Source organism: Trachurus japonicus, chromosome 10 (assembly GCF_045865225.1).
Source record: "Trachurus japonicus isolate A0001 chromosome 10, Traja_1.0".
Lineage (NCBI taxonomy): Eukaryota > Metazoa > Chordata > Actinopteri > Carangiformes > Carangidae > Trachurus > Trachurus japonicus.
The window spans coordinates 22,613,335-22,619,473 of NC_140916.1; the positions used below are offsets into that span (position 1 = coordinate 22,613,335).

The following is a 6,139-nucleotide window of genomic DNA, read 5'->3' on the forward strand; positions in this document are numbered from 1 at the left end:
TGGGATTAAAGCCTGAACGACAGTGACCCATATATGACTATTAGGTTGACGGAAGACACTCCAACGTAGCCCATTTAGCCAGCTCCATGTCATGTCTTCATACGACAGGCTTTTACTAAGCTCCTTAAGAGCCTGCCCCAGGGGATCTATGGTAGGCTAGAGGTACTGACTCAGGCCTTATCTTCACTAATTTACCCCATGAATTAGACGGGCCCGCGCTTCTGTGTCCTGCCAGACCCACACAATGCTCACTCCATGTTAAGAAAATGAGGAGATAAAAAGGCTTTTCGATTGCTCAGTCGGATAAGGAGCTGCAGGATTGACGGGCGAAAGGCACGCGCACTCTGCCACATCAACTTTACCTGGATGGTCACGTTCATCCCCAGGATTTAAAAAGTGTTGATTCCCTGTCTGTGTATTTTCAGGGTGGATTAAGCGGAATAAAATGCAATTTGAATCATAAGGATTAAGGTGAACTTCTAAAAAAAACAAAACAGGCAGGGCTTCACCCCCTGTCAGCCGCTAAGTAAGGGCAGAATGACTTTCTTTGTTCCTGTCAGACTTTCACTTAAATATTTTCTTGACAGACACTTTTAAAATTTAAATGAGCTGGGAAAAGCTAACGGACATTGACTTTCAGAGGACAGGAAGTGCAGGACTTGGTCAAATGCACAGGAACCTATACATAACCTCAAGTGTGAGTTGTTTGTCATATCACACCGCATGTGCGAGCGGAAAGCAAACAGCACCTCGGTGTGTAAACCGCAGCCACAGTCTGCAAATATCTGCAACAGCCACACACAATAAAATCAATTAAACGTATACAAAACTTCCTCGCACGGCCCCGACTGGATTGATTCCTGCGTCCCTGAGTTAAAAAAGGTCATTCATGTCGTCTGTATGAATGCTGAGTTTTATCCCAAGCTAAGCTTATGTAAGTCTGAAGTACAACTTTGCATATGAGCGACTCTCTCTCTCCCTCTCTCTCCCTATCATGACAGTCTCCCACTCCCACTCCTCTCGCTGTTCCTCTCCACGTGATGCATTTTTAAAGTCTCCATTAAAAAGCAAAACAATCAGAAATAGCTCCTCGCTGCTGCTGCTGCTGCCGCATATTTGGTTACGTCTCTGATTTTAACTCGGCTGGCTTCGTCCTCGGCCTGCGTGCTATTGAGTGTAAATCGTCTAATTAATAAATAAATAACAAAAAGATAACTTCTGGCAGACAGTGAGTGGAGGCATACTGTGTGACATCTGCTTTGCAGTTAGAATGGTGATGTCCAAAAGATTGTTTACTAAGCAGACATTGGTCTTTGGCAGGGAAACCTGTTAGTCAGGGGAGATGTTTTTGGGCCATGAACAATGTAAAATCTCTGTTAAATATGTTATGTGCAGTAGACTTGAGGCGTATCTTTCAGCCTCAGGCCAAAACCATTTTGTTAGCCAAACAAAGACACTTTCATCTTTTCACAGATTGAACAAATATGTCTCATTCATTATTAAAAACGAATATGACACAAGTGCATCTGGTGAATTGTCACTTGACTTGAGTAATTTCTTTAAATAAACAGTCTGGATATTTTTCAACCATTCTCTCACGAAAGGTGTGATTTAATGATGATCCTCCTGAACAAATAGTAGGAGACAAGTTTATCCTCCTTCATTAGTCATCGTACATCTGTGTGTGCGTATGGCCAGATTATGAATGAGCGCAGTTGACACGTCATGATACACAGTTTGACTTGGGTTTAAAAGATTTTGCTGCTCGTCGCCTCGTCGGTTTCCTGAGCTCTCTGCTCGGCTGCTATTGTGTAGGGCAATTAAAAACCTGAATGACTCTGACTCATTTACACTGTAAGTGGTAATAAAGTAAAGACTGGGATCCTGTTTCTAAATGAATCTCTTCTCTTGTGCCAACAAGAGACAGTAAGTTTAAAGAGAGTGGGTAAACTGCCTGTTTGGTAAGACATTTCTAAACTGTGTCTATTTTTTTTCTTTTTCCCGGAGAACATCAGCTATCAAGGCCAGCACAGTCATCTCTTTTGCTTGGTAATGTGGTGGTAAACTAATCTGCATTAAATCCAAATTCTCCACAACTGCCTTTCTTTGTTCTTGTGTGTCTGACATTGCAAAGTTGTGAAAATAGTGCTGGAACAATGACAGGCTTTTCCTGCGACTGTAGGGTAGCCAGCGATAGGACATATTTTCAGAAGGTCAGAGGTATCCATTTGGGAAATTATTCAGCCCCCGCTCATGCTGCTTCAAGACAACACGTCAAACACAATGAAGAATATTAGAAAACACAAATAACCTTCCGCAGCCTTTCTCATATGTGCAACACACACGCATGCACACACACCTTGGTGTATACACCGAGGAGCATGTGCCCTCACACACCTCCTCTAGTCCATGCGTCTGGATGTGAGAGCAATAACGAGAGCACGCTCAAAGAGAAACGGAGGGCTAAAGAACAAGAGGCCTCTTGGGCCAGAGACCAATGAGTGGCTCATCCATGCTAAGTCAGGCCAAGACGTACTCGGGTGTATTCACGTTGGGTCAGGAAGAAGCCTCGCTGACCTTTGCAGCAGACATGGAGTCTCATGGAGCTTTTCCCAAGCAGTCCTGAGACGCAGGGTAAACAACAGACTCAATGCTGCTCTTTGAAACGTGTATGTGTGTGTGTGTGTGTGTGTGTGTGTAAGTGTGTAAATGTATGTCAGCGATCATGTGTTGACCACTTTTTGATGGCCCAACCCTCCCAGCCAAACCTGTCTGTCAAATGAACGCAGTCGGGGGGGCAGCCTTCTCAGTAATTATTCTCCTGCAGTGTTTTCATCGTAAATTAAGGCTGCCATGATTGTTACACAGCTCAAGCACAATCCAGGGAAAAAAAGAGGGGAAGAATAGATATTAGAGCAGCAGGGAACTTGAAAAAATATCACTTTACTGGACTGGAATACAAACACTGAAGGGCCTGAGAGAGAATTCACAAGCAGGGGCAGCAGCATGCATAATCCTTCGCATGATATGAAGACACACATACAATATAAATGAAGACAATTTGCCTGCAAATCAAATCAAAATCCAAGGAGTCCTAATCAAATTTCATAGGGTTTTAAATGTGCTCAACAAAAACTAGGAATTCTATGCGTCCGTGTTATTATAACCCATTAAGGACTTCTTTCATCAATAGTGTGGCATGCATGCCAAATAAAATGCTGGATCATTTCCTAAATGCTTTAGGTTTTCAGGGACACATTGCTCATTCAACCAATCACCATGACAACTCTCGCTTTACATTTTTGCCCGTCCTTCCCCTTCTCTGAATTCAACTCTCACACTTCATCGTTCTCTCTCCCACCGGCGACAATGAGACTATTTATCTCCAAGTTTGTGTCCAGGAGTTTCACAGCGAGAGAAAAGAGAGCGGACGAGAGCGGCCTGCGGGATCATCACTGCATGTGCTTTAAAATTAGCACTGATAACCCCAACCCTCTCCCCTCCACAAGCACCGGCTGCATCTGGCCTCCACAGCACACACAGAGGAAATGGAAAGGTGAAGGTGTTTACTACGTTTATTTTCTTCCTTTTTTTTAGCAGTCTCATGGAATCAGTGTCACCATGTGATGACAACAGATACAGTAGATTTATAGGTTACTACATCAGAGAGAAATTCAGTGATGCACACATGTAGCACATTAATAAAACATAATCTTCTGAGTTCACTCTAAAATCACAGAGTGAAAATATCCCTCAATAACCAAGCAAACTCCCACTGGAGCTGGTGCATCACAACGAGAACATTTACATTGAGACAGTCATATATTCATCCATGAACTTCCCATGAGAAATCAATTCATGAGCAAAAACTCAAGGCAAGAATTGTGACATGGGGGATCCCCATGTATGCCTGTGGCACGTTATCCAGCTCCTCACCACAAACAGCAGGCTATACAGTGTTGTTGCTACAAAGTGGTGGCAGATCCCACTGGTGTAAAAAAAAAAAAAAAAAAAAAAAAATCAAAATAATAATTTGAAAAATTACAAATCTATGATCTGGTTTCATTTTCATCGATTTGATTCAGGGTTTTTTTTCGAAACTTTAAAGCTTTAAATGTCATTTGCAATAAGTATTTTATGTTCAAGGGGGAGCAGAGAGAGAGAGAGAGAGAGAGAGAGAGATTGCGCGTCACTGCTCCATCACACACCACACACACACACAAGATGTCTTCATGGCCAAGTAACAAGTGCTCTGAACAATTATCACAAGCTTTTCTTTTCTGCAATGACGTTTGCAGCGCAGTGCTGTTGTGACACACGTTACATATGCTGGTGTGGGCAAAACACACACAGTTATCCAGCATCCAAACCCCCTGTCTCTAATAAGACTCGCTGTGCTCCGTTCAAGCCCCCCCCACCCCCCGAAAAAAAAATCCAAACAGGTTTTGGAAGTATACGTGCTTCGTGCAGGGTTTACAGCGCTGCGTCGATGTAAAGCCTAACAATAATAACGATTTTTTTTTTATTTTTCAGGAAATAAAATAAATATGAACCGAGTACAAGTCTTCCAATTTTTTTTTTTTAACCCAAGTAGCGCGATGCGTTTCTCCTGCAACCTCCTAAGTCACTCCCGGCGCAGAGCAGCCTTAAGATTTTTCCCCTCAGCTTTGCTCTTCAAGTATCATGAAAATGACTCACCTGCCTTGTCGCGATGTAATCCCCCCCATGCCTTCTTCTGTGGAAATAAATGAAAAAGAAAAAGAGAAAAAGAAAAGAAAAAAAAGCCGGGACAATGTTTCACTGTTTCGGGGTCTTCACTTGCAGTCGGGTGTACGTACTCCAAATATCCTTATATTCTGCGCACTGCTTTATGTTTTTCGGGAATGACCTTCCTGTGAAGCGATAAGGGTTGTCATCCTCCCAGCTCCGCTATCATCTCAAAGCGTTTCTCCCATCCTGCGTGTTTTTCTTTCCCTTTTCTTCTTGTTCTTCAGCGGGAAGCTCTCCTCCTAGTCCTGGTGCGTTTTAATGCTTTCGCCTTGACTCCTGAGCTCAACACGAGCTTTCTGGCGGGAGCGCGCGGCGCGATCCCGTGGGCCCTGGATATTCGGGAGCGCCGATTGGAGATGGAGAGGAGAGTTACTAGGTAACCAAGGGCACACGCATCACACATGAAAAGGAGCGGAGGATTTATGGCTTCCGACTCCGCTCTGCCCTTCTCCTCTGCCTCCTTTGACAGCTCATCAAAAATGGGCGTTTTTTAATATTTCACTGATGGGCCACACTTTAGTGTCTGTATCACAAAACCCCTACATCATCCTGTTAGAGGCTTCAATCTTCTCCAGACGGAGAGCTGCTCCTCTGGGGGGAATCTGAAATTCTCAGGTGTTGCATTTTGTATGAATTTCCTTTAAAATTAAGAATAAATTCCACTAAAGATAAACTATTTACAGCGATGACACAAGGTTAAGAGCAGAGAGTGGGAATTTTATGAGGCCGCAGAAAAAAGGAATGAACGAAAAGAGGCAATGGAAAAGTTCCCTAAATGTTAAATAGGCCATTTAAAAGCCTAATAACCCACAGAGCAGCTTTTTCAGGAATGAAGTTGGAGGTTGATCTTAAATTCATCACTCAGTGAATTCTATTTAAGCTCATCCACAGCTTTTTTGTTGTCCAATGTTCATATGCATCATGTGAACCAGAAAAGAAAAGAATCAAGAGTTTGCCAGATGGGACACATTTATTTTCCTATTACATCATCATCAGAGTGATCTTCTTCACCAATGGGCAACCACAGCATCACACACTGGTTTCCATTCAGTGAGTGTCTCTTCCCTCTTCACATGAGTAGTGCACTATAATATTCCTGTCTTTAAATTGGTGAACTGCCCCTTTAATGTCCAATTGATTAAAAAAAAAATGAATGTGAGATAAGAGGATTACATATCAGTTGCTGAGGGATAATTAGGGGTTTCAAACATTTTGTTAAAATCATTACATTAGCAGTTTCATAGTTGATTTTAACCAGTCTCAGTACTTTATGTAGAATGTGTTGTTTGTTTTTTTATGAGGGCCCATGTGAAGAATACAAGTAGCCTATCACACCTTGAAACAAGGTCAACCAAACCTCTTCAATTCA

The 6,139-nt window shown here is 42.6% G+C and overlaps 1 protein-coding gene across 2 annotated transcripts in view; it reads right to left on the bottom strand.

Annotated features, from left to right (window-relative positions):
• Positions 1-5,075, bottom strand: part of nlgn3a (neuroligin 3a) — a 122,021-nt gene extending 116,946 nt beyond the window's left edge. Inside the window, exon 1 of one of the 2 annotated variants that reach the window (XM_085790112.1) lies at positions 4,699-5,075. The gene's annotated coding sequence lies outside the window, so the exon portion shown is untranslated. The remainder of the gene's footprint in view (positions 1-4,698) is intronic. The other variant, XM_085790113.1, reaches the window with a different exon arrangement.
• Between the last annotated feature and the right edge of the window lie 1,064 nt (positions 5,076-6,139).